The following is an 8,356-nucleotide window of genomic DNA, read 5'->3' as shown; positions in this document are numbered from 1 at the left end:
CTAAGTGAATTACAAGTGGAAAAAGATAGCAAAACAATACAAGTGGGAAACTTCAGCCTTCTCCTCTCAGAACTAGAGAAGTCTAACCAAAGAAATAAATAAGAAAGAAGCCAAGAATAGGAATAGAATCTTAGATAACCTAGATATGATAGATATCTGGACAGAAATGAATGGGAATAGAAAGGAATATGCATTTTCTCAGTGACAAATGGTACTTTTACAAAAATTGACCATGTACTAGGGGATAAAAACTTTATAGTTAAATGAAGAAAAATAGAAATATTGAATGAATCATTTTCAGATCATAATGCAGTAAAAATCTATTTAAGAATGGGACATGGAAACACAGATTAAAAATTAATTGGAGACTAATTAATTTAAATTTAAAGAATGAGCAGGTTAAAAATGTCATAAAAAACAATAAATATTTTATGAAAAGGAATGATAATAATGAGACAACATCCCAAAACTATGAGATGCAACAAAAGTAGTAATCAGAGGAAAATTTTGATCTCTAAATGCTTACATCAATAAAATAGAGAAAGTTCAGACCAATGAATTGGGTATGCATTTAAAAAAAACTAGAAAAGGAACAAATTAAAAACCTACAATTAAACATCAAATTGGAAATCCTAAAAAGTAAAGATGAGATTAATGAAATTCAATGTAAGAAAAGCAATAAATTAATTTTAAAAACCTAAGAGTTGGCTTTACGAAAAAATAAAACAGATAAAACCATTGGTTCATGTGATTTCTAAAATAAATAATAAATAATTAATTCAATTTTTTCTGAGGGATCTTCTGTACCAGTTCAGTACAGTTACACTGACATTACTTCAGCATGTTTCAAAGTAGCCAAGCAGATAAAAGTAACTAAGAAGTAAATATATTTCTCCTTTAGACAAAAATCTATCTGAACCATAATAGAAACATGGATACTGAAGAAGCCTGTCCCAATCATATCAAAACTTAATTTCTGCAAATATGCCATGAACAGATTTTTCAGATACATATTAAAATAAGTTAACCTAGCTAAATTTCAAATGGGTCTGCAAGCATGTGCAGTTTTGTTTTATTTTTAAATAAAGTATATTCCACATGTATACACCTTCTGGACATGTGTACATGTAGGGCATACAATTTATAGTCACCTACCTACTGGTATTTCTACAAATTTGAATAATATACATCCATGATGGTCCTCCTAGAAAAGAACAAGGTAATTTTTAAAATGATTTAAATGTGTATTCTAGACTCACATTTTTACATTCTAAAAATTTTCTCATCATCAACACATCTTTTCAAGTGATTTATGTTATCCTACCATTTAAAAAGAAATGTTCTGACAAAGATTTTTAACCATGGCATAATCTTAATTTCACCCTTAGTTGCATTTGCGCCAAGAGTTCTTCTAGTTCTTTTTTGGTCACAAAACAATTACTTTTAATCTCATTAGGATCTGGATCTAAGGTTATATTCTTCCTCTTAAACAAGATATGATCAATTTCATATTCTCCTCAAATCACATCAGATTGTGCCTTGTGGTGAATTCACATTAGATAGGAAACACCTTCAGGGGGAGCCTTCATAGGGATTCCTAGTTTAGTCTTTAAATGTTTCTGAGCTGCCCATCTTAATTCTATGGTATTATTTTCTTCCAGTTCTGTTGGGTTGCTAAATGGATGACTACAATAAGTGTTTGTAAAACAATCTTGAAAAGTAATTTTAGGGACGGAGCCAAGATGACAGCTGGAAAGCAGGGACTAGTGTGAGCTCCCAGCCGAGTTGCTCCAAAAACCTATAAAAAATGGCTCTGAACCAATTCTAGAACTGCAGAACCCACAAAACAGCAGAGGGAAGCAAGGCTCCAGCCCAGGACAGCCTGGGATGGTCTCTGGGTGAGGTCTATCCTGCACAGAGCTGGGAGCAGAGGGGAGCCGAGGGGAGCTGAGCCCAGCTGAGCTTAGCATGAGTGGCTCGCACAAACTGGACCAGAAGCTGGGAGGAACGTGCACTAGCACCCTGAATCAGTGAGCTGCAGCAGTTACCGGACTTCTCAACCCACAAACACCAAAGACAGCACAGAAGGTTAGAGGGAAAAGCTGCGGGAGTGGAAGGAGTTCGCGGTTCAGCCATTGCCCCTGGGGCAGCGGAGGTGGCGCAACTACAGCTGCAGTTGCTTCTGGCCCCAGGTCCACCAGGTGGGAGGAAGTAAGTGGCGGATCAGAGCAGGAGTGCACAGCCTGCTGAAGATCTAAGCCCAGTCCGGGTTGGGGGTTCTTGGGGAAGGAGGAGTGCTGGTGTGGCAGAGCTGGTGCATCCTCCCCAAACGTGGAACATAGAACTCGTTAGTCTACAAGCAGTCATACCCCACTGAAAAACTCAAGGGTCAAGTTAGTTGGTTGGGAAAGTGGCCAGGCAGCAAAAACGCACCCAGATTCAGTCTCAGACTTTGGACTCTTTCTTGGTGACAAAAAAGACCAAAACATACAGACAGAGGAAGTTAACAAAGTCAAAGAGCCTACAACAAAATCCTCCAAGAAAAATGTGAACTGGTCCCAGGCCATGGAAGAGCTCAAAAAGGATTTGGAAAAGCAAGTTAGAGAAGTAGAGGAAAAATTGGGAAGAGAAATGAGAAGGATGCGAGAAAACCATGAAAAACAAGTCAATGACTTGCTAAAGGAGACCCAAAAAATACTGAAAAATACACTGAAGAAAACAACACTTTAAAAAATAGACTAACTCAAATGGCAAAAGGGCTCCAAAAAGCCAATGAGGAGAAGAATGCCTTGAAAGGCAGAATTAGCCAAATGGAAAAGGAGGTCCAAAAGACCACTGAAGAAAATACTACTTTAAAAATTAGATTGGGGGGGGCGGAGCCAAGATGGCGGCTGGTAAGCACGGACTAGAGTGAGCTCCGTACCCGAGTCCCTCCAAAAACCTATAAAAATGGCTCTGAACCAATTCTAGAACGGCAGAACCCACAGAACAGCAGAGGGAAGCAGGGCTCCAGCCCAGGACAGCCCGGATGGTCTCTGGGTGAGCTCTATTCCACATGGAGCTGGGAGCTGGGAGCTGGGAACGGAGTGGAGCAGAGCCCAGCCTGAGCGGCGTGGACGATCCAGACCAGAAGCCAGGCAGAGGGGGCCCTAGCGCCCTGAATAAGTGAGCAGTTACCAGACCCCTCGACCCACAAACACCAAAGACTGCGGAGAAGGTTAGTGGGAAAAGCTGCGGGAGTGGAAGGAGTTCGCGGTTCGGCTTCCAGCCCCGGGGGCAGTGGAGGTGGGGCAGCTACAGCTGTTGTTACTTCCGGCTCCAGGCCCACCTGGTGGGGGGAATTAAGTGGCGGATCACAGCAGGGGTGCACAGCCTGCCGAAGATCTGAGCCCAGTCTGGACTGGGGGTCCTTGGGGAAGGAGGAGTGCGGCTCTGACAGAGCTGGCACCTCCCCCCCAAACGTAGAACATAGAACTCTGTAATCTACAAGCAGTCATACCCCACTGAAAAACTCAAGGGTCAAGTTAGTTGGTTGGGAATATGGCCAGGACGCGAAAACGCGCCCAGATTCAGTCTCAGACTTTGGATTCTTTCTTTGGTGACAAAGAAGACCAAAACATACAGCCTAAAGAAGACAGCAAAGTCATAGAGCCTACAACCAAAGCCTCCAAGAAAAACATGAACTGGCCCCAGACCATAGAAGAACTCAAAAAGGATTTGGAAAAGCAAGTTAGAGAAGTAGAGGAAAAATTGGGAAGAGAAATAAGAAGGATGCGAGAAAACCATGAAAAACAAGTCAATGACTTGCTAAAGGAGACCCAAAAAAATACTGAAAAATACACTGAAGAAAACAACACCTTACAAAATAGACTAACTCAAATGGCAAAAGAGCTCCAAAAAGCCAATGAGGAGAAGAATTCCTTGAAAGGCAGAATTAGCCAAATGGAAAAGGAGGTCCAAAAGACCACTGAAGAAAATACTACTTTAAAAATTAGATTGGAGCAAGTGGAAGCTAGTGACTTTATGAGAAATCAGGATATTATAAAACAGAACCAGAGGAATGAAAAAATGGAAGACAATGTGAAATATCTCCTTGGAAAAACCACTGACCTGGAAAATAGATCCAGGAGAGATAATTTAAAAATTATTGGACTACCTGAAAACCATGATCAAAAAAAGAGCCTAGATACCATCTTTCAGGAAATTATCAAGGAGAACTGCCCTGATATTCTAGAGCCACAGGGCAAAATAGAAATTGAAAGAATCCATCGATCGCCTCCGCAAATAGATCCCAAAAAGAAATCTCCTAGGAATATTGTTGCCAAATTCCAGAGCTCCCAGATCAAGGAGAAAATACTGCAAGCAGCCAGAAAGAAACAATTTGAATATTGTGGAAACCCAATCAGAATAACCCAAGATCTGGCAGCTTCTACATTAAGAGATCGAAGGGCTTGGAATGCGATATTCCGGAGGTCAATGGAGCTAGGATTAAAACCTAGAATCACCTACCCAGCAAAACTGAGTATCATGTTCCAAGGCAAAATATGGACTTTCAATAAAATGGAGGACCTTCAAGCTTTCTCAGTGAAAAGACCAGAACTGAATAGAAAATTTGACTTTCAAACACAAGAATCAAGAGAAGCATGAAAAGGTAATCAAGAAACGGAAATTGCAAGGGACTTACTAAAGTTGAACTGTTTTGTTTACATTCCTACATGGAAAGATGATGAGTATGATTCATGAGACCTCAGTATTAGGGTAGTTGAAGGGAATATGCATATATATATATGCATATATATATGTTTATGTATATATATAAGTGAATGTGTATGTATGCATGTATCTATGTGTATATGTATGTATGTGTATGTATGTGTATATATATATATGTAAAAGAAAGAGAGCAGACACAGGGTGAGTTGAGGATGAAGGGAAGATAGCTAAAAGAAATAAAATGAAATTAAGGGATGAGAGAGTAACTTACTGAGAGAGGGAGATAGGGAGAGATAGAATGGGGTGGATTATCTCCCATAAAGGTGGCAAGAGGAAGCAGTTGTAGGAGAGGAGGGGAGTGGGCAGGTGAGGGGGGAATGAGTGAACCTTGCTCTCATCAGATTTGGCCTGAGGGGGAATACCATACATACTCAGTTGGGTATCTTACCCCACAGGAAAGAAGAGGGAGGAAGATAAAAAAATAAAATAAAAGGCAGGGGGATGATGGAGTGGAGGGCAGATGGGGGTGGAGGTAATCAAAACAAACACTTTGGAAAGGGGACAGGGTCAAGGAAGAAAATTCAATAAAGCGGGATGGGTTGGGAAGGAGCAAAATGTAGTTAGCCTTTCACAACATGAATATTGTGGAAGGGTTATACATAATAATACATGTGTGGCCTAGGTTGAATTGCTCAACTTCTTAGGGAGGGTGGGTGGGAAGGGAAGAGGGAAGGGAATTTGGAACTCAAAGTTTTAAAATCAGATGTTCAAAAACAAAAAAACTTTTTGTATGCAACTAAAAAATAAGATACACAGGCAATGGGGCGTAGAAATTTATCTTGCCCTACAAGAAAGGAAGGGAAAAGGGGATGAGAGGGGAGGGGGGTGATAGAGGGGAGGGCTGACTGGGGAACAGGACAACCAGAATATACGCCATCTTGGAGTGGGGGGGGAGGGCAGAAATGGGGAGAAAATTTGTAATTCAAACTGTTGTGAAAATCAATGCTGAAAACCAAATATGTTAAATAAATAAATTGCATTAAAAAAAATAAAAAAAAATTAGATTGGAGCAAGTGGAAGCTAGTGACTTTATGAGATACCAAGATATTATAAAACAGAACCAAAGGAATGAAAAAATGTAAGACAATGTGAAATATGTCATTGGAGAAACCACTGACCTGGAAAGTAGATCCAGGAGAGATAATTTAAAAATTATTGGACTACCTGAAAGCCATGATCCAAAAAAGAGCCTAGATATCATCTTTCAAGAAATTATGAAGGAGAACTGCCCTGATATTCTAGAGCCACAGGACAAAATAGAAATTGAAAGAATCCATCGATCGCCTCCTCAAATAGATCCCAAAAAGAAATCTCCTAGGAATATTGTCGCCAAATTCCAGAGCTCCCAAATCAAGGAGAAAATACTGCAAGCAGCCAGAAAGAAACAATTTGAGTATTGTGGAAACCCAATCAGAATAACCCAAGATCTGGCAGTTTCTACATTAAGAGATCAAAGGGCTTGGAATATGATATTCCGGAGGTCAATGGAGCTAGGATTAAAACCTAGGATCACCTACCCAGCAAAACTGAGTATCATGCTCCAAGGCAAAATATGGATTTTCAATAAAATAGAGGACTTTCAAGCTTTCTCAGTGAAAAGACCACAGCTGAATAGAAAATTTGACTTTCAAACATAAGAATCAAGAGAAGCATGTAAAGGTAATCAAGAAAAAGAGCAAGAAAAAGAAATTGCAAGGGACTTACTAAAGTTGAACTGTTTTGTTCACAATCCTACATGGAAAGATGACATGTATGATTCATGAAACCTCAGTATTAGGGTAGCTGAAGGGAATATGCATATATATATATGTTTATGTGTATATATATATATATATACATATATAAGTGAATGTATATGTATCTGTATATGTATGTGTGTGTGTGTGTATATATATATACATACATATATATATATATGTGTGTGTGTGTGTGTGTGTGTGTGGAGAGAGAGAGAGAGAGAGAGAGAGAGAGAACAGGCACAGGGTGAGTTGAAGATTAAGGGAAGATATCTAAAAGAAATAAAATCAAATTAAGGGATGAGAGAGGAATATATTGAGAGAGGGAGATAGAGAGAGATAGAATGGGGTGGATTACCTCGCATAAAGGTGGCAAAAGGAAGCAGTTCTGTGGGAGGAGGGGAGAGGGCAGGTGAGGGGGGGAATGAGTGAATCTTGCTCTCAGCAGATTTGGTCTAAGGAGGGAATACCATACATACTCAATTGGGTATCTTACCCCACAGGAAAGAAGAGGGAAGAAGATTTTAAAAAAGGGTGGATTATGGAGGGGAGGGCAGATGGGGGTGGAGGTAATCAAAATCAAACACTTTCGAAAGGGGACAGGGTCAAGGGAGAAAATTCAATAAAGGGAGATGGGTTAGGAAGGAGCAAAATACAGTTAGTCTTTCACAACATGAGTATTGAGGAAGGGTTATACATAATGATACACATATGGCCTATGTTGACTTGCTTGACTTCTTAGGGAGGGTGGGTGGGTAGGGAAGAGGGGAGAGAATTTGGAACTCAAAGTTTTAAAAATAGATGTTGAAAAACAAAAAAAATTTTTTTGCATGAAACTAGAAGATAAGATACACAGGCAATGGGGCATAGAAATTTATTTTGTCCTACAAGAAATGAAGGGAAAAGGGGATGAGAGGGGAGGGGGGTGATAGAGGGGAGGGCTTACTGGGGAGCAGGGCAACCAGAATATATGCCATCTTGGAGTGGGGGGGGAGGGTAGAAATGGGGAGAAAATTTGTAATTCAAACTCATGTGAAAATCAATGCTGAAAACTAAATATGTTAAATAAATAAATTTAAAAATGAAAAAAAGAAAAAAAAGAAAAGTAATTTTAGCACCTAATCTTTGCTGCAGTAATAACTTGTTTTCTGTATTAAATAAGAAGACAGTAAAAGCTCTATGTAATAATCCTTTATCAATGTTTTTATTCAGACACTAGTTCTTTTCAGTCTCTGCACCAATCTATTATCATTTTCGTCAATAAGAATGTACATCTCTACAAGCAGTTGAACTTGCTGCTTGACTGGATTGTTGTGTTTTAGGCTTTGTTGTGATATGTTTAATCCTTCATAAACAGCCTCCATTCTTGCAGAGACTTCACTGCCACAGAGGCTACAGTGCTGTGGCTCTGCTCTACCAAGTGCACTGCTGGATGAAGAGCTTTCTCAGACTGTTTAGGTCTCTCTTCTTGGCAAACAAACACCTAAGTATTTTATAATGTCTGTTGTTATTTTAAATAGGATTTCTCTTTCTCTTTCTTTCTCTCTGTTCTTGATTTTTTGGTAATAAATAGAAATGCTAATAATGTATGTGGGTTCATTTTATATCCTGCAACTTTGTGAAAGTTATTAATTGTTTCAATTGTTTTTTAATGTATTCTCTAGGGTTCTTATCATAGTATCTGCAAAGACTGATAGTTTTGTTTCCTCATTGTCTATTGATATTCTTTCAATTTCTTATTCTTCTCTTATTGCTACAATTAGTAATTCTAATACAATATTGAATAATAGTGTTGATAACTGACCTTCTTGTTTCACTGTCGATCTTATTGGGAAGGCTTCTAGCTT

The 8,356-nt window shown here is 39.2% G+C and overlaps 1 pseudogene; it reads right to left on the bottom strand.

The window, feature by feature from the left end:
• Nucleotides 1–1,320: 1,320 nt before the first annotated feature.
• On the bottom strand, nucleotides 1,321–7,873 carry LOC118842261 (annotated as a pseudogene).
• Nucleotides 7,874–8,356: the final 483 nt, after the last annotated feature.

Source organism: Trichosurus vulpecula, chromosome 3 (assembly GCF_011100635.1).
Source record: "Trichosurus vulpecula isolate mTriVul1 chromosome 3, mTriVul1.pri, whole genome shotgun sequence".
Classification (NCBI taxonomy): Eukaryota; Metazoa; Chordata; class Mammalia; order Diprotodontia; family Phalangeridae; genus Trichosurus; species Trichosurus vulpecula.
The sequence above is the reverse complement of the archived record's forward strand: the minus strand, read 5'-3'. Positions and strand labels throughout refer to the sequence as shown.